General features: G+C 44.0%; 1 protein-coding gene across 13 annotated transcripts in view; it reads right to left on the minus strand.

Annotated features, from left to right (window-relative positions):
• Positions 1–20,907, minus strand: part of PDZD2 (PDZ domain containing 2) — a 190,633-nt gene that overhangs the window by 53,248 nt on the left and 116,478 nt on the right. Inside the window, exon 1 of one of the 13 annotated variants that reach the window (XM_057708110.1) lies at positions 19,987–20,063. The exons of 11 other annotated variants lie outside the window; for them this stretch is intronic. The gene's annotated coding sequence lies outside the window, so the exon portion shown is untranslated. Of the gene's footprint in view, positions 1–15,788; positions 16,026–19,986; positions 20,064–20,907 lie in introns of those variants that run through there. One more of the 13 variants, XM_057708109.1, reaches the window with a different exon arrangement.

Consider the following 20,907-nt stretch of genomic DNA (forward strand, 5'->3'; position numbering starts at 1 on the left):
GAGTAATCTCCCAGGTAACCCCCCCCTCCCCTTTTTAAGAGGCAACTGTTTATATCTAAATCTTATATATAATATAAAAGATTTGGAAGATTCCCACAGTGCCCTCAAGTTCAAGTATCTTTTGGGATGAGAGAGAAGAAAAGAAAAATTCTGAGAAATGAGGAAATGTAGGCAAATTGAGGAAGAGGCATGGGGAAAACAAATTAATCTTGATATATAAAACCAAGATAAATTTGGTGAATTCCTATTACAGTGTCAGGGATTGGCAGGTCTCCAGGTTTAAGTTATGAAGTAAAGGCAAGAATGGAATCCTAAGGGTGATTTTAGAGATTCTCTAGAGGGACATCTTTCCCAACACCAAATTGGGACATTAATTCATCCACAGTGCAAAAGAAGCCTCTTGGAGACACGCCAGGGATTGGGGGCACAGAAGGAGACATGCAAATAGGAATAACCCAGAGAGAAACCCCAGGGCCTCTCCTTTGCTTGGCTTAAAACCTTTATGGAAAGAATCTGTCTTCAGACTATAAACAGCAATTATTGGAGACGGAGTAAAATTCCTGGCTTTTTCTGGTTACACCCCTTGACCCAGGCTCCCAGAGAAAGGTACTCCTCAGTTTGCTAGTCATTACCTCCTCTGATGTCCATCACATGGGTGGCTTATTACTCAGCAGCCAAGTCTCAGACCATCAGAGGCTGACTGAGAAGCCCATGCCAAGGGAGGAAAACAATGCCAGCCCACTGCTCCTCGACTCACCAGGTTTCCTCCTTCCACTCTGCCTTCCAGTTTTCCAGCACAGCCCCAGGTCTGAACGCAGTCAGAGACATTTTGGAGACGACAAAAGCACTCACAGAGGGAAGGTGGCCTGCCTGAGGCTTCCCAACTCCTTATTCCAGCTTTGGGTATTACCAGGCTATTTCCCGCCTCCAACCTGGGATGCTTTTCAATTACACTTTGGATGAACAGTACTATACCGTATAGTTCGTTCACCTCAATTTTTTTTCATTTAATTTTTCACAGTAAACTTGTTTCAAGGTAAATAATATGACCTCCATTTGACAGATGAGGAAATAAACTGAGACCCTAAAGTAACACCCTTTTGTTTACAACGTATACCTGGGATCTAGGATAGATTATATGTGAAGAGCGTGCAAAATGAGTGGTGTACAGTTTTACAAGAACTTTACATGCACTATGTTGACTCTGAAGTCTTTATGATGCAAATATGAATGCTGTAAACTCTTCTTGATTTTCAGAATCTGAGGGAGGTGGTTTACAACAGGGGTCCTTAACCCCCGAGGCCAAGGACTGGTACCATCCCTGGAAAAACTGTCTTCCATGAAACCAGTCTCTGGTGCCAAAAAGGTTAGGGACTGTTGGTTTAGAAGAAAGAACCACAATCTTAGAAAACAACATGTTCTTTTTTTAAATCCTGAAATGCACCAAAGAATGAAATGAGATTTGGTTTCTATGATCTATAAAATACCAAGATATTATATCAAAGAAATCTTATGCTTAAGACGGTATATGTTATATAATTACCAAAGGCCTGTAACTAAAAGCTAAAATCAATCAGAATGGACCCAGAGATATCTCAAAGGGTGGCAGTGGGCACACTGATCAGCTCCAGGCAGAAGTGAAATCTAATTTCAGAACCAACCTTCCCCACCGTCCCCCACTGTATTAGCAAAAGGTTCTGAATTTAAATGGAACCATTTCCTCTTGTAACAAAAAACTGGTCTGTCATGGTTTTAGGTGGCTTGTAACTCAATGAACAGGAAGTAGGTTGCTTAGATACATTCCTTCCAGATTTCAGGAAGTAGCAACATACAAAGTGCAGTTTGATTACAATGAACCTCACTTCAGCCTTACCACTATTGTCTGAAAATGTCCACACTGTAACAAAGTCCCTTTGCTCTGCTTTCTTTCTTTCTTTCTTTTTTTTTTTTCAGACTTGCAGAACAAATCAAACTGTTCTGGAAATGATGTCATTTTAGTTCATAAAATGAAATGTGCAAAACGTTCTCCTGGAAGGCCTTTGGTTCAGAGAAACAGTTGGTACAATCTATTATTTATCAGCAATTTCTAATTCATGTGTCATATAACAATGCCATTATATTAATGGAATCTCATATAAGTTGCCAATTTCCAGGTTAGAGCCTCTGTTTGCACAGTTTCCCACACCTATAACCTATGAGATTCTCTCTCAATGAAGAAGAATCTCTAGCTTCTGGTTTTATAGCAAGGTGGTAGGGCAGCGTGGTTAAGAATCTAGCTGCCTGGGCGTAAATCTTGGTTGCACCATTTAGTAACAATTTAAGCACATTCCTCAGCCTCTTAGAGCTCTGATGTCATTTGAAAAATAGAGCTTGAAGAATTAGATGATACAGGCTTCTGATCAGAGATGACAGATTTCCCTCTTGAAACCACACTAAAATGATGGGGAAGAGTTGTTTTTTTTTGGTTTTTTGTTTTTGTTTTTTTTCTTAATGAAAGACATAATCCCACAAAGACAAAGGGAATAGAAGACAATAGCAACAAAATTCTGAAAACTAGTAAGCATATGTGCAGTTGAGATCCGACTTGAGAAAGTTGAATCCTAAACTGGAGTTGGAGAAAGCCCCACAGAATTCGGTTTGCACACAGACCTCCCACAAAGGCTCGGGAGACAGAGGAGCACTGGAAGTGGGAATGAAGGTAAGGCTGAAGCAGTGGTGTAAGAAATGGCCCAAAGAATTGGAAGTGATGACACAGGTAAGAGTGGATCTGATTTTTGAAGGAGATTCCCAGGGGTCAGGAATGGCCTAGACAAACTTTAGAGAATTCATAAAAGCCCAGGCTTTGGAAGTGGAATACAGTATGGGCCTCTGTAATTCACCACTGCCCTGGTCCAAACAGAACCAGTCTCCAAAGGAGATGCAGGACTGAGCTGGGAATCTCCCCATCCCTCCCTGCTCTCCCAGGCTTACTCCAGAGATGGAGAACAGAGGCTTCAAGCTACAGCAAATTCTTCCATCAGCCAAAAATGTGGGAGAGTTGTATCATCAGGCTGCTCTCCACTCAGAGTATAGGTATTTTAATCAGCAATTGTAGAAACCTCTGTCCCACTCTTGGTATGAACTACAAGCACAGGAAGTGTATATCAAGTATAACGAAGTTTACACGTACTGTAGGTAGTGACATGTATTGTGTCCATAATATACTAATAGAGCATTGATGCCAGAGGCAGTTCTTTGATGTTGTAAAGCAGAATTTATTTTTAAAGGGTTAAAATTACCTTGTAATTATCTTATAGGGTTGTTATGAAGATTAAATAAGAATGTGCTTAAGGGTACTAGTAGAGTACCTAACGTGTATCATAGGGGTATAGTGAAGGTTTAGTCGGAAACAAACAAACAAAACCCTCAAGCTTTCTCTCCACCAGCTCTCAGGATGCCTCTGGCTTTGATGATTTACATTGACTGTGATTATACCAGCAGACTGCAGAGATACACATTTCCACTTCATACCTACAGCGAGGTAGCAGATTTAATTAATGAATAAAACAAAACGAAGGGGCACCCAAAGAGAATATGCCACTGTCCTGGATTCAAGATGAGAATTACTTGCAAACTTAACAGGCAGCTTTAAAGGCATGTGCCTGGAGTGTTTAGTTTTTAGAAATCGAGTTTGCACAGGATACCAAGGAGGATTTGAGAACATACTCTGGTCTTACAATCAGAATAGGAGCAAAAAAATGAAGGAAGAGAAAAAAATAAAGAGCACACGATGATTAGCTAGAGGAAGAGAGCTAACTCCTTAGAAGAAAAGATGAGATCTTAAGACAACAGACTGGACAGACATAGGGGAGAGGAGACTGTGACGTGGAGAGCGGCACAATGTTTAAGGAAAACAGATGTGCCCGCTGCTGACTACGACTCTGAAAGAGGGCACAGGGGGAGACACTGGTTATTCCTAGGAGAGAGGGGGTGACTGGGACCTAAGGAAATCTAACTGAGGAGAAGACAGGCAAAGCCACAGAGAACAGAATGCAATGACTCCCCGCCGTGGGGATCCCAGGCCCGGAAAACAATGAGAAATGTGATTTATAAACTGTAGATGAAGAGCTTGAGCGAGAGGACTTGGAACAGCTTTACCAAGAGGGATCAGAACGTTTGGACAGATTCAAAGGTGAGGGGTGAGGAAGACCGGGAAGAGTAAAAAAAATTCCTGGATAGATTTTAAAGGGACAAAGTTTTTCTTTTTCTTTCTTTCTTTTTTTTTTTGCCCCAACAACAGTGGGAAATAAATGAAATTAGGACTATAAAGAAAAGCAAACAGGCATCCCAAAGAGGAGCTGGGCAGGGTGGTGGTAAGCCAAAACTTGATGCTGGTCTGATGGGAGAATATTTCCTGGGTGGAATTATTCAACTCAGAGGTGGTGGTGGTCAAGACGCCCGAGAACAATAGATCCTTTAGTAAGCAGTGGCCTCGCTGATTCCGTCTCTCTCAGAATGATGGGCCCCATGCAAAAGAATCTAGAATAGTATTTTAGAAAAAAAAATCTGAGTCAGAAAGCAAAGGAGAAGTAAAAAAGGCACACAGATTCAGCAAGCAGGGCCACGAAAGAAGAAAGGAGTCTTTCACAGAAGAAAGGCTAAACAGAAATTTAAGGGAGTCTTTCCCAAAGAAGGCAGATGTGACCCACTAGAGGCATATCCAATTACTTCCCCCCCCCGCCCCCCCAAAAAAGGAAAAACAGAGCAGAAAGCAGTGCTACTCGACCCCTGGAATATTCAGTACCTGAGGAAAGACAAATCTCAAGGAACAGGTGGCAGAGGTATTAGCCTTTACCAGCTCATTAGGACATAAGCTGCAGAATCCTCCACAGCACGTCTTGTTCATGAATCTGCAGAGGGTGTTTTTCCAGCTGAGTAAATTGGGGAGGGGAGATGCCGCTTCCTCCAGGCTAAGCTCTTCGATGCCAAGAGGCAGTGGAGATGGAAAAGGTGGCCTCGGACTGAAAATGCCTGCTCCTGAGCACTGGAAGCCCTGACAGAGGTACAGTCTGTACCCAGTGCAGTACCTCAGGGAGGCCTACACTTTCATCTCCGAGTGTACATGCAAATCAAGCAGCTTTTGAATATGAAGGAAAAGCACTTTAAATAGGACCAGGTTGATTTCCCCCACCCAGACTGGGAGGTAGATTCCTGCCAATGGATTTAAGTTCATGGTCATAGACTCTAAACAACTGCTATAGATTGGCATCTTTTTAAGAAAAGCCAAGAACATTTTCACCATCAACCCTCTTTTCCTTGCTGTTATTGGGTCTGTGCTATAGCCTTGGGAGACAATTCTCCATGGGTCTCTCCCAGTTCCGTGTGGCTTGTAAACAGGCGCACAGGCTGTTTCTGCTCTGGATTACCTATCTTTTCCAGGATGTTTTCTGGGTGAACAACCTTGAACGTAAGAGATGGTGTCGCAGAAGGAAGGGGCTGGTTTGTTCACTGTCCAGTATAATAACGTCTCTTTCTGGAGCAAAGGGCCGTCAAGTTTGCTTCCAGCCCATCATAAAAGACTCACATTGCCTGTGATCAAGGTTCCCAGCTGTGAAGCAAATCCACTGTGCATGTGTGTGAGCCCCTGTGCTTTGCTCCCATAGGACTTTGGAGGGGGGGTGGGAATTATGCAAACAGGAAGCTCTAAACTGGGACTGAAACCTTAACTGGGATTAGACAAAGCCAAAAGCTACCTGCTGTGCCATGAGTAATAAAGTCGTTTGTCTCTGACCCAGAAATCTCATGCCTTCTACCAGCATCCGTGAAACTGTAGTGTAAAAATCTCAGACTTTTTACAGTTCTTGATAGGGTCTTTGGCAAAATTAAACAAGGTCCTGGGAACAAAATTTTGCCCAGGACAATTGTCCAGGGGCTAGGAATTGGCTCGTTTTTCTAAACGTCAAGGGTGTGGAACCAATGACTTGAGACCATTATGGGTCCGTTTACTCTCTGTTCATTTACATTTTGCTAAAAAGTAAAGCACACAAGAGACATACTGTTGAACAAATGCAACTCTCTTGGAGCTGAAAGAGCCATATTTGTTCCAGTAGAAAACAGTCCAGTCTGCAGATGCTGAAGAGAACCATCTCTTCCCAGCACCCAGCATCAAGAACCTCGTTTTTCTAAGATGGAACAAAATAAGAAACTGGAACGATCAAAGGAGGCCATTAAGTACTTGACTTTTTAACTCAAAAGGTCAAGGAAATTTAAGTTGGGGTGTTATTTTAAGTTTTAACATCTTTGGATTATGACTTGCAAAGGGATTTGAATTTGTTGGCATTTTAATTATTTGAATATCATTATTATGTTGACATTTTATCTCATTGTAGAACCTCTGAAAAGCTGCACAGGACAAAGTGGCTAGAAATAATTTCAGGTGAGAAACAGCATAGGGACTGGGTTTTAGCTTCTGGCAAATTTTGGTCCTCTGGAGGTAGGGAGCAAACCATCATTACCCATGAGACAGGCCCCCTGGATCCAAACTAAAATCTAGTGCTTAGAAATGTCCTGTCACTGCTCTCCAAAGCATTTATGAGATCTCCTTGAACACACCATGACTAATGCAGTGCTTAACTCCTAAGCATCATCTATCTTTCTCAGCTAACTCTTGAAGCCTTACAAACAAATCATGCAAAGTATGGCTTTTATCTCCAACTATTTCCATTCAGCAAGCACATCTGATCCTAAGGAAAACTGCAGGAGGACTGGTTGCACCCAGCTCATGCCATGTTTTTATGGTTCCCAACACTTGAAAAAAAAATAATCTGCAGATGTGACAGAAGACATTCAAGCTCCAAGTCCCTAGGAAGCCGTGTTGGCTCATTCCTCTGGTCAGTATCTACAGGACAGGGGAGCGTGGTGATTTCTCTTTCATGCTTCAGGCATACTAAGCTTATTTTTAGGCTGCCAGAGGAAGCTCATTTTCCAAATCTCTGGGGCAGATGTTCGAGTGACCAAAGGAGAACCAGATGGCTGTCAGAGAGGCCAGCGCTGGGAATGAATAACCATTCATTAAAAGGGAATTGGAACAACAATAAAACAGCCTAAAGGAGCAAGAAGCCTGTGAGTTGATGCAGAAATTAAAACACATCTCCTGCTACACTAGACTCATTGCTTTCCAACAAAGAGACTAACTCAGGACTGAAGAGGAAAACAGTTAAACTGAAAAGTAAAACTCGCCCCCCCGCCCCGCACCCCCACCCGCCGCATGCTCTGGTCCACGCAGAGCGTCAGATGCAGCTGGGGGAGAAGAAGCAGCTGATGTCAAGCAAGGCTCTCAGGCTGTGGCTCTGCAAATGAAATAATATTGTCCTTGTTCTATCTGAGCCCATTTCCCGTTTCCTCCCATTTATCATCCCCAAACAATGTGAATAGGCCTAACGCGCTTTGTGGGTGATTACTTGGTTGATTTTTATGCATACAAATTAACTAGATCTCATGGTCCTTTAGAAAGGTGAGGCAAAGAAATCACCTTTAACGGCATAGAAACGTAATCAGTCATTGGCCCGCATGTGCCCTTCCCGTGGTGCGTTTGTATGTGTCACCCTCCCAAGGAGAGGACAGCGTCCTCAAGGGACTCTCAGTTCATCAGAAGTAACAGGAGATGCAGACTCAAGAGGGAGAATCTGCATATGTCCCTCCTTGGTATTGATTTCAAATTGGGCAAGGCAAGTCCAGACATTCTCTACAAAGCAGGAAGCTCTCACTCTCAACATGTTCCCATGACCTAGTGAGAAGACTGGGCTCTGGAGCTCTTCTCTGGGTCTGTGGGCTGGCTAGTGAAGGCAGACCCTTGGGTCATTTCCCAGCAGGGGCTGGCTGTCTGCTCATCTTGGACACATCTCTGGGAGCAGCAGGACTTTAGGATATGCTTTATCCTAAATTCCAGAATGATAAAATCAAGGTTGTATGTGTATATGTAGGAGAACCTTAAGACACACAAAAAGTAGATGTGGGAGCACTATCAAAAAAAAAAAAAAAAAAAAAAAGGCATGCAACAGACCTAAGAAGTAAACAGGAAGACTGGCAGGAAAGAAAATAAGCGATGAACTATCTGAGGTGCCCTAATACAGCCGCTGAGTCAAATCCAATTCACCAATGATGATAAACAGGTCAGATTTTTCCAGTGCCTTTTTTCTATGCAAACATTTTAGAGGAAGTTTTACATGATTCTATGGCTTATTATAATAGAAAAAGACTTGTTTTTCCTGGACATGCCATTTAGGCAGGTTTTAGATAAACAGTAACTGGTCATATTGAGGACACTGTGGTGAAGTTTCGGTCTGCTGCTAAGTTCCAGGCAGTACCCTAAGGTCATCTGCTGCCTTTTCCAGCTCAACACAAGCTGTGCTCTGAGTTCTTTATTTTCCAGGAGCGGTGCTGAGTTCATGTTGATTCGGTAGTATATGTTTCTAAAGGCAAGTACTTCTTGAAGAATTGGACTGGAAAGCTGAGATGTGGTCTGTGGAGCCCACAGGGGAAGCCGTAACAGGAGAGATGGTCCCGGGCTCACACATAATCTCCCACAGCAGGAGTCAGCAAACTGCTGCCTGGGGGCCAGATCTGGCCCCACACCTGTTTTTATAAAGTTTTATTGGAACATAGTCACGCCCATTAGTGCACTTATTGCCTACGACTGCTTTTGCACTACAAAGGCAGAGGTGAACAGTTTGCAATGGGGACTGTTCGGCCAGCAAAGCCTGAAATATTTATGATCTGGCTTTTACAACTGCCGACCTCTCATCTATAGGAATAACTCATACCCTAGCCCTACCCACCGCCCCACCTCCATCCCCAAAGTCATTGGGAACGAACTGGAGAATTTTTAGGAAACGTAGCTTTATGCGTTCAAGGGAAAGTACTGACAAGTAGAGACATTTTAAGGAAGCTGGTGCTGGGGGCAAGGCTTACTGGTCTACCATGGTATTTCCTTTAAAAACATCTTCCTCATCGAGGCTTTTATGATTTCATCTCTAAGTTTCGTTTTAAAAGGATCATGATAAGAAACTCATTTGAAATAACAAGGATTGGAAATTCCCTGGTGGTCCAGTGGTTAGGACTCCACAATTCCACTGCAGGGGCCACAGGTGTGATCCCTGGTCGGGGAACTAAGTGTGCCCCCCCCCCACCCCAAATAATGATCTTCTTATCAAAATGCACAGACTTTCCTAAGTGTCATAGGGTTATTGGCCATCATTTGAACTCATTTAATTGAATTGCTTTGTAAACGAACACTGCTTAGAAAGAACAGAAAAGGTTCTGTTTTTTGGTCTTTGGTGGTGGTGGTGGTGGTGGTGGTGGGAAAAGAGAGAGAAAATGGCTTGGAGAAGAAGAAAGGAGAGGCTTCTGGGGAGGATGCAACCTCTTGGGGGAGAGGGTAGACAGTGGGGGGTTTACAGCAGTATGAGGACACTGGGCTCTAGGAAACCTGGGAGGAAAGGGTCCAGCAAGTGAGGAGGAGCGGATGACAGGAGGCTGGAAGGTTCAAAGGTAGACAAAATGCCACTCAAAATACTGCTTAGGATCAGTCCTGCCTTCAGAAAAAAAAAAAAGTGGGGGGAGAAGAACTCACTTCTTGGTGGGAACCAAGGAGCCCCACGTGCAGAACCCAGAGCTCCCGTCGGCGGGCTAGCCCCGCCCCCTTCCTCTACTGACCAGTCAGACTCTTCCTGCCTTTCCATCCTCATGGCCACCACTCCCTCAGTCCCGGTTCTGCTGACTCCTCCGTGGAGCTATAGCAAAGGCTTCCACCTCCATCTGCCTTTCTTCAGCCCAGCTCTTCCTCTACCTCATTGCTTGAGGAACCTTAAAAGAAAAACTCTGACTTTGTCACTCAACTTTAAAATCATCAATGAGTATGTAACTTGTAAAATGAAGCACAGGTTTTTAGTGGGGAACCGAAAGCATGGGCTGAACATTTTCACTTAATTGACAATTTGTTGATCTTTGAACAAGCCTTAAAATTTCCTACTTTTGGACCACGGTACGTGTTATTTTTCCACTGCAGGATGTCGCCCACTCCTGTGGGTGTTCCTGTGGAAATCCTAAGGAAGAGTCAAACATCACCCCATCTACTGAGCCCTCCCTGATCCCTGGATGGAAGGAGACATCCCTCCCGTACGCCAATATCACATATGGCTCCCAGAGATGTATTATACGGAAGAGGTGAACATGAAAAGTATAGAAATAAGCATCACTCATTATGGAATACAACAAATACTGTACGAGAGGAAGACGGACTGCTACCTCTCTGTATTCCCCGAAGCACCCGGCTTGTAGACGGCGATGTCAGAGCTGCCTACAGTCCAGAGTTGACTGGTACTATGACTTGGCTGTGGGCACCTGCAAGGCCATGTTATCAACTTCTGAGGTTGTGTCTGGTGTCAGTGGAAAGAATGTTAGGAAGAATTAGAGACGTCCGCTCCAGGAGCTGAAGAAGGGGAGTGTGGCGCCGTGCAGGCTACCTACGTGCCACCACTAGCTTATAAGACAGTCCCACAAATATCTGTTGAGTAAATATGTTTGTTTCTAGGGGAAATACATGTGAATATCAGCTTTACCAACACATTTTTGAAAACATATAGGCCTTCAAAAATTAGGAGGTGCCTTTCTGATTCTTAAGGTCTAAAATGTAAGTGACAGACAAATGGAGTTGGCAACCAGAGAGAGCAGAGAGGACAGAGGGCTGGAGGGACTAGAAAAGTCTCCGAGGAGTGAGCGGCTTCGGAGTCTCGATAGTCAGGAGTAGAAGGAAAGACATCCCAAGTCAAGGAGTAAGAGGAAGAACCAGAAGGGAGAGGCATGGATTTCTTGTCTTCTGCAAACATCATTCACGGAGCTAAATCAGTACTTACGGAAAAAGCTAGGCAAGCAAAAGTAAGCAAACAAACAGCAAACAAACAGCCAGGCAAGCACACACAGTAACCATAGAGGGTGGGTGGGGAGAATTCTATTCATTTTTAATAGCTCTATTTCTTTGAGGAATTTCTGCCCGGGATTCCAGGGGGGGAACTTCTGATCTCTCATATTTCACTCTGTTTTTATTTCCAGGCTCTGTACTACCATGTTGCATATACTGTGGTGAAAAAAGAAAAACATCTAAAAAATAGCAAACAAACCCTCCAAATCTTCCACTTCCCATGAAGTCTTCAAGTCAGGTGTTTTTTTTTTCCCTAACATACATTGCCTATTTATCTAATTCATCTATGCACTGTCAAAGCGATTTTCCTAAAAAACCCAACATGATAACTGGAACTGAAACTAAGTGGAGATATCCGGTTTCTCTTAAGAGAATGAGAATCTGACTGTGTATCTGCACCATGTCCAAGTAAAGTCCCAAAAGACACATCTCAAGGATTTCTATTACCTTAAAGGCTTAGCAAAGCTCATAAACAAGTAAGATATATTACCTAAGATATATGGTGCACAAATGAGTCACAGCATCCTGTAAAAATTTTCCCCTGTGTAACTGCCATCATTTTGTCTATTTCAGTTTCATTTCTGAACTGCCACCTTCCTTCAATCTTAACATATTCTACTTTACATTTCAACGTGCAGACCACAGATTTAAACTCCCAGCGGACATATAAAACTAAATTAATAAGGGTGATATTTATAAGAGGAAAATTCGTAAAAAGGGGCGGGGCTAAAAGGCATCTTGGAATACTGTGATGGAATACCCAAAGACCAGAACCAACTTACCTGAAGTGATAAAGTCACCCATGACCCCTATGGTATTATTTTCATAAAAGAAGTAAGTTTGGGGGCAAAGAAACTTTCTCATATGCCCTAGTAGCCCGCATTTTATTTCTACTGAAATCTGAAGGAATTTTTCAGATCCAAAACCAATAATAAAGTTGACTGCATACTAAGGGGATTTCTTTTTTTTTATTTATTTTTTATTTTTTTTATTATTTTTTTGGGGGTACACCAAGTTCAATCATCTGTTAAGGGGATTTCTTTAACTGTATTTCATACAGCTCCATGCTGTGATGTCAACCTTTATAGATGGTGCAGCTAGCAGGTTCTCCCAACATAGATTCATAAATTGTAACTCTATGCTACTGTACTAATGTACACACATACTATAAAACACAAAACAATCTAAAATGAGAGAAAACCTGTACAAGTTCTAATCCTTTCCTTCCACACTCCAAGGGACCATCTGGCTCCCCCCCCAACCCCACCCTGGGGTGTGCTCACCCCACTTTGGAGACCATCGCGCTAGGAGGCTGTAGATAACAATATCTGCTTTTCTATGCAAATCCCTTGAGCTGTTTACTTCCTTGAGAACTGCAAACTGCCTAGATGAAAATGCAGCACAATGCCAGGGAACGAGCTGGAACAGGCCCTGGAAAACATGCCACGGGATCAGCCTAATTGGAACGGCAGCAGTTTTCCGGGCAGTGCATCCAGGCCAAATAACTATTCGTACCTTATTCCCTTCTCCACCTATTTAAGTAATCACTTCATCTCCTTAAGTATGAAACCAAATCAAACAAAAACCACCCCCAAATTTCAATCTTATCTTCTTAGACGAGCGATCCTTGCAGCCGTGTCTGTCCTCTCTTGCTCTGGCAATTCCACATCCTGCAATGAGCTCCATGCAGCCTCTTTGATGTGGCCTGAGCTACCTAGGGTGTTGCTTAAGGAACATCTAAGTGCATGGAGATCCACTCGGGGAAGTCTAGGACGTTGAGGGGAAAGAGAGGGTTGTTCCCAGCTTGGGACAGTGGACAGAACATACAACTCGGGGGAACTGTGGTTCAGTACCTGCTTCGGGTTGCTGGTGGGAATAATAGTGCTTCTGCAATAACCACACCAGTCTATATACCAGGAGCTGGTGTCTGCAAAGGCAACGAGAGCCAAGAAGTGCAATCAAGTCTTTGTTCGCAAAGGATCCAGGGTGGCCTTGGGGATCTATGCTTCCAAGTTTCCCACAAGCAGCACAAACACCATGGCTTCTCTGCCTGTGTCCCAAGCTGCAGGAAGGAGGGAGGCAGTTGGGGGCCTAAAAGCTACTCTTTTCTCAAAGCCATGCACAGATCGGTCCGTGGGCCTCATCCAGCTCCCAGCCAGGAGACTCAAAGGAGCCCTGCCACTTCGTGTCACGTCCGGAAATTGCCATATGGCCAACAAAGGTGTGCGGTCAAACTGGCTGCTTTCTACAGTGGCCATCATCTTTCAAAGGTTTGCTTTTCAAAATCAGGGTGAGCATCAGAATCGCCTGGGAAGCTTCTGAAACTAGACCTCACTCAGATCTGACAAATAGGTTTTGCAGCGTGGAACCTGGGGAGCGGATGATCAGCCTAAGCCGTGCCCTCCCTGTGCATCTTAACATGCATGAGAGCGTGGAGCTACCTTTGTCCATTTATGCATCTGCTACACACAGCTCTTCCCATTCACCTTTTCCTTCCAGGCCCTTGTGCTTTTCCTTCATTGCTGCCTTGGCTGTAACATGACTTGTCCAGGGCAACAAGTTTGCTTTCAGCGCACAGAGCTCAGCGGTCTTCTCTCTCACCACGGATTACTAGCCTATAAAACGCCAAGGACGGAGCAGCCAACTCCCAAGGTTCCTGGCAGCTCTAACACTTCATATGACTGAGTACCAGAACCTGCATCTTGAGACTTGAGGTTCCATGCTCTCTTCCCTGGGGCCTCTTTGGCTAGTTTTTTTTTTTTTTTTTTAAATAAATTTATTTATTATTTATTTATTGGCTGTGTTGGGTCTTCATTGCTGCACACGGGCTTTCTCTAGTTGCAGAGAGTGGGGGTTATTCTTCCTTGTGGTGTGCGGGCTCCTCACTGCCGTGGCTTCTCTTGTTGCAGAGCACCAGGCTCTAGGCGCATGGGCTTCAGCAGTTGCAGCACATGGGCTCAATAGTTGTGGCTCACAGGCTTAGCTGCTCTGAGGCATGTGGGATCTTCCTGGAGCAGGAATCGAACCCATGTCCCCTGCATTGGCAGGTGGCTTCTTAACCAGTGCGCCACAAAGGAAGCCTGTTGGCTAGTCTTCTCACTGACAGTCCACTTACTATTTCACCAACTCCCTGGGGATAGGCAATCCTTTGTTGTGGTTGATTTGTTAAAAGTTCCCTTCTCTAAATTCCCTTTCTAGCTGCTAGCAGCTTTCGCAGCTTAACTAAACAGAAAATAAGAAATCTACTCATTTGTTAATGAGGTGGTACCACGGACGTCCTACTTTAAGGGACACTGTTCTCCCAGTGCTATACTTGGAAAAACAATTTCTCTATCACTGATATTTGTATCCCAGATGGAAACTCCCAGAAGGGAGAGGCAGATACAAACAATAAGTGTGCCACGCCCACTTAAAATTCATGGTGTGCAGGGCAAGACGGGCAAGTCAATGGAAGGTAAATAAGCCTTGTGATGACAGGTATTCAGGGGCATCAGGGAATGAGAGAGGGAACATCAACCATCCACCTGTCTGCCCACCTGTCCAAGCATCCATCCATCATACATACTGAGAGTAAACCGTGAACAAACCTGACATGAGCCCTGTCCCCCATGGATCCTCTCTACTCAAGGGGAGGGTGACATTAAGCAAGCAGTCACATGTATAAATGTGTCTTTACAATCTGTGTTAAGGGTCATGAAGGAAAATACAGTATGTAGTACAGGCATGAAGGATACGTGTATCCAGGAAGACTTCCTGGAGGAGGGGAGTCCTGAAGTTACATAAGTAGAAAGTGGAGGCCAAGGAAAAGGAAAGACTGTTTCTGACCCAGGAGCAGATGGAGGGCATCTCTAAGCAGTGGCTGCCACTGTGCTGTGCTCAGAGGGACCCTGAGACTCAGCAGCAGGGCCCGCCAGTGCTCATATGAGTAGCCTGCCTTAACACCCTCCCCTTGAGGCTTTAGGAAAGAACATTTGCTCCCCCTACAAAAAAGCTCAGGGAGGGCTTCCTAGGTGGCGCAGTGGTTAAGAATCCTCCTGCCAATGCAGAGGACACAGGTTCGATCCCTGCTCCAGGAAGATCCCACATGCCATGGAGCAACTAAGCCCATGCGCCACAACTACTGAGCCTGTGCTTTAGAGCCTGTGAGCCACAACTATTGAGCCCATGTGCTGCAACTACTGAAGCCCACACACCTAGAGCCCGTGCTCCGCAACAAGAGAAGCCACGGCAATGAGGAGCCCGCACACCACAACAAAGAGTAGCCCCTACTCATTGCAACTAAAAAGAAAGCCCGCACACAGCAAAAAAGACCCAACACAGCCAATAAAATAAATAAGTTAAAAAAAAAAAAAAGCTCAGGGAGCCCTGAGCCAGTGTCTCTCTGCATTAATAGTTTCACTCCGTGAAGATCTGATTTTTCTGTCAGACACTGGGGCCTTCCTGTTTTGATACTAATGACAAGTTTACACTCTTGGTGCGCACTGTTCCTTGCATGAGCCTCTAAGTTCGACTCACCAGAAATCTCTAGCTCAGGCCCCAAACAACACAGTCCCACACTCTGACTCCACCAGAAACAGCACCCTCAGACACTTCAAGGCAAGTCCGCAGCGCCCCGACACTTCAGGAAACATTTAGGAGCCAACACATATCAATTATTTAATCCAAATAAAACACAAGGGAGCCTCTCCTTTCTCTCCATGTACAGACTGGTATTCGCTCCCTTCCCCCACGCCAAGGATGCTGCCTTTTCCAAAAGCCTGTGATTCAGGTTCTCACACCTCAGGGCTAAGCCGTCAATAAACAAAGAATCAAGCACTAACATCAGACTTACAGAATCAAGAGATCCAGTTTCTTCCCTTTTGAGAGATGAAGTCCTTTATTCCTTCTTAAACCCTAATAACCCAAAAGTTCTCCAAGATTTTCCAAACGGGTGATTCCAGAAATGTCAGAACGGATTCCCTTGATGCCAAAGGAAGCCGGATACAGGTCTGCTGACTGATGTGCTAAACAAAAATCTTCCCAGCTGAGCTTTGACAGTTGCAGGTTTGGCAACAACAAACATTACTTCCATTTTCGCTTTTTTTGTTTTTGTTCAAAATATAAAAAGGGAAAGACAGATTCCTAATTACTTAAGTGGTATCACCTATTCTACACCCCTTTATGTTAAAACTCTTCCTCCTGTCTTCCTTTTAAAAAAAGCCACTCTCTCAGAAGGCCAGATATGTTTTTTCCTTAAAAATCTCATTTTGAAATAGATGAACTAGATGCAAACTACTATATACAGGATGAATAAAGAAGAAGTTTCTACATATAGCACCGGAAACTATATTTAATATCCTGTGATAAACCATAATGGAAACGAATATGAAAAAAATATACATATATAAAACTGAGTTGCTTTGCTCTACAGCAGAAATTAACACATTGTAAATCAACTGTACTTCAATAAAATTAATTAAAAAAATAAAAAACCAAAAAAGATGGGCTTCCCTGGTGGCTCAGTGGTTAAGAATCTGCCTGCCAGTGCAGGGGACACATGTTCCAGAGCCTGCCAGCCACAACTACTGAGCCCAAGTGCCACAACTACTAAAGCCCATGCACCTAGAGCCTGTGTTCTGCAACAAGAGAAGCCACTGCAGTGAGCAGCCCACGCACTGCAGTGAAGAGTGGCCCCCTTCTCCGCGACTAGAGAAAGCCCACGCAGCAACAAAGACCCAACGCAGTCAATAAATCAATAACTTTGTAAAAATAATAATAATAAATAATAAAACCAAAAAAGATGAACTATAATTATTTACACTTGGAAAAAGGATACACACTTTTTTGAATAGCTAATAATAACGCATGTGCCACTCATTTGATTGGAGGGCTCTAAAGTTCTCAAATGTTAGCCTGAGTCCAAGTCACCGGAAGGCTTATTAAACAACAGATGTTTAGATGGCACCCTCAGAGTTTCCGATTTAGCAGGTCTGGGGACCTGAGGACTTTTATTTCTAACAAATTTCCAGGAGATGCTGATGCTGCTGATCTGGGGACCACACTTTGAGAACCACTGCTCTACAGACAGCTTGAAGACTGAGAAATAGGCACTGAGTATTTGTTGAATACAAGGCACTTGGTTGGATACTCGGGACCCAACGACGTATACCTGACTTCGAAAGTTTATAAAGTATTTTCTTTCTTCTCCCAAAGAGATACGTAACAACAAACAGAGAAGAGCAGATGCTAAATGCTAGAGGCCAGGGGAGCAGTGATTAGCCGATTAGGGAGAGCGCCAGGGAGGGCTGTGTGAGCGCACACGTGCGTGTGTGCGTGCGCGTAGGGCTGTCGGGAGCATGTACAGGAGGAAAGGCAGCACAGGCTGGAGCTGATGGCTTCATGTTAAGCAGCTGTGATTGACACCCACTGAAGGACTTTAAGCGACACAGTTAGATTCTCATTTAAAAACTGTCATTGCAGAGCAGACGATAAAGTGGAGAAGCCAGACTTGAGAAAGAATGGCCATTCGGGTTGATCAAGACCCCAGTGGGTATGGGGGAGGGGACCAGACTCAGCTATTTCTGAGACCAAACTGGCAGTCTTTAAGATTGGATGTGGTGGGCTTCCCTGGTGGCGCAGTGGATAAGAATCCGCCTGCCAGTGCAAGGGGCAGGGGTTTGATCCCTGGGCCGGGAAGATCCCACATGCCTGTGCCCTTAGAGCCCAAGCTCCACAGCAAGAGAAGCCACCGCCGTGAGAAGCCTGCATGCTGCAATGAAGAGTGGCCCTTGCTCGCCACAACTAGAGCAGGCCCACGTGCAGGAACGAAGACCCAAAGCAGCCCAATAAATAAACAAACTCATTAAAAAAAAAGACTGGATGTGGTGGTGGTGGGAGCTGGAGGAAGGGCCCTCTCACTGAAGCCGGACCCCACTGAGATGGACGACAATTATGCAAATGACCGTGGGATTTCACTGTCCCATTCCTGCTCTCTTCTTCCTGCCTCTACCCCTCGCACTTGATATTCACCATATGGTTCTATTCTAAGCATGGCTAGAACTTCTCGGAAGGAAAATCTCACTGCCGTCTATTACAGCCATGAAAAATAAATCACAAGGGTGCTCACGGCAGATCCTAAGCACTTGTATTACATTCGCTTCACCTAAGTGCTTGGAACGTCCATGACTTACAGGGACAAGAAGAGTCAAAGTCAGAGTGGAACTTGGCAGCAGGCTTAATCATTATCATCTGGGAAGTAAGAGACTTTGTGACTCAGTTGATTAAAACAGTCCCAGGTTTCTTTCTTTTAAGTGGTTCGTTAGTGTTTACAAACTATACAACAAAGAGTCTTGGATTACAAACACAGAACTGAAAAAAAATTTTTTTTCTCTCTCAGTAGTTGAGCTGAACCTTTAGAAGGCCCAGTGGGGCAGACCTTGGGCAGACTGTGAAGTTGGTAAAATGTCATGTGCCCACTTTCTGGCCCTGCAGGACTCTGTCTCATGCCTGGGTCATCTGGCATGAAACCAGAGCTCAAGAGAATGGCTGACAGATGACGGGTGTTCAGGCAAGGGTGACGGGCCAGGGAAAAGCCCGGTGATGCTTTGTGAGGGGGATGGAGCGGAAGGTGAAGTGGGGTGAGGTGGTATCCAGGGCACACAGAAGGCAGAACCAAGTGTCTAAGCAAGATCAGTGCTGGTTGCTCCACTTATGATAACAGATCTGGGATGTGCGTATGAGAGCTGTGGGTGACTGATGGAGAAACTCAGAAATACAGCCCTGAAACGTGTGTACTTGTCAGGGACTACTGCTCAGAGTCATTTGTTTCTCCTTAAAGGCAACCTAAAGTTTCCCAAAAAAAGCATGTTATGGCAGAATCCACAGAAATTCCTTTGGCAAAACTGCAATAATAAGCATTCACAACAATATGTGATCAACTGGTAAACTTTTTAAAGATAATGTTATTGGTGATGAGGGGACCCAGGCACTGCCAGAAGTGTAAATTAGTGTAACCTCCCTGGAGAAAACCTTCAACTAAGCAATTCTACTGCTACAAGCTATTTAAGAAATTGAGAAAATGAAAAATGTGCACAGAGGTACACGGACAAACATGTTCCATAAGAAGTCTTTATAATTTTAAAAGCTAAACATACATGTGATTGATGTAAAGGGAATTTCTGGTAGAAAATGAGTAGAATAGGGACTTCCCAGTGGTTAAGCCTTCACCTTCCAACGCAGGGGGTATGGGTTTGATCCCTCGTCAGGGAGCTAAGATCCCACATGCCTCGCGGCCAAAAAACCAAAACATAAAACAGAAGCAATATTGTAACAAATTCAATAAAGACTTTAAAACTGGTCCACATCAAAAAAAAGAAAATCTTAAAAAAAAAAAAAGAAAATTAGTAAAATAAATCATGGTATATCCATGTTATAAAATATTAGCCATTATAAATCATGTTTCAGAAGACCCTTTAATGACATGGGTAAATGTTCAGGATTATATCATTAAGACCATAGCAAGTTTCAGAAGTATGCTAACATAAGATCAATTAAAAATATATATGTGCTTAAGCAAAAAGAAAATCAAGTAGAAAGGCATAGCAAAATGTTAAAGACGGCTATCTCTGAATAGCAGGATTCTTGGTGATTTGTATTGTCTTTTGTGGGTTTTTTGGGGTCAAAAACCATTTATGTAGTGGAAACGTTACTTTTGTAATCAGAACTCATTTAACATAATTTAAATTATAACCATTTCTAAAAAGCATTATAAATTTATAAAACTATAGTAAGTTTAAATTATAACTTAAAAAATAACATGTAATACATTTAGTAAATGTAATGGCCCATTTATTAGAGCAGTATTTAGTGTAGAAAAATTCCTAGGCAAATAATTCCTTGGATTTTTTTGCAAGAGGTTATGAATTATGAGATTTAAAAAATGTGACTATAACCTCTCTATAGGCTATTGTGACACATAACTGGCTTTGGGATTTCTCAGAGGAGGTGCAGGTGTATCGCAGAGTTTTCCTCTCTTTAAATCTTGAGCTTACTTAGATCGTCATTGAAAACTGGCTGAGTTGTGCAGGGCACGGCAGCTGAGCGGTGAGATCTGCTCAGCAGGGGCGAGCTGTCCAGATTGTGAGCACGTGAGGGGAGAAGTCCGGGGCTGGATCCGGGCTGGAGAGCCATGTCTGGTTAGAAAAGGTGGGAACGGTGGAGTCAGGCTGGAGTTGAGAGGTCTGCGGGCTGGACTGCCGCACACTCCGTTCCCCTTCTGTGCAGAGGGTGACTGCTGTGCCAACAGAGAACGGAGAGTGCCTGGGGCGGGGGAGGTCACAGGGAGGGAGGGTGGGTGGCCCAGAAAGCTCTTGGCCTTGAAGGGTGGGTAGACAATAGCCGGAGAAGCCACACAGGACGGTCAGCCTGTTCCAGGCTTATCCGGGGAGCGTCTCTGTAGGTCACTCTTGTAGGGGCCGGAACGTGGATATGGCCCCATCAGCCCTCTGAGGCCGCCATGCTGCGGTCAGCTACGAGCCAGGGGTGTAACAGTAATGTTTATGGGGGATGAACCTAGTTAGATTTTGTTATCATTTTTTCCCTTAGTTTTCAGTAAATGCTTGTCCTGTTGTTTGTTTTTAAATTTATTTAGTTATTTATAACCTAGCACCAGATGTACAGGCTAAATGCTAGGGATTCACTGGGAACTCAAACCAGTCATCACGTTCCCACATCTGATGGAGTTCACAGTTGGATGGGAGTAACAGATTTTAATTAAATAATCACAAATCTAAATGTGACAAGCAGTTCACAGGAAAGCCACATGGTCTTGGCATGAGCGCTAAGAGATTTAACATAGATAGGATATATTCTGGAAGTTTCTCTGAGGAAATAACACTAAAGGATCCAAAAGATGAATTGGAGACACAGACATAGAGAACAAACGTATGGATACCAAGGGGGAAGTGAGGGTG

Source organism: Hippopotamus amphibius, chromosome 15 (genome assembly GCF_030028045.1).
Source record: "Hippopotamus amphibius kiboko isolate mHipAmp2 chromosome 15, mHipAmp2.hap2, whole genome shotgun sequence".
Lineage (NCBI taxonomy): Eukaryota > Metazoa > Chordata > Mammalia > Artiodactyla > Hippopotamidae > Hippopotamus > Hippopotamus amphibius.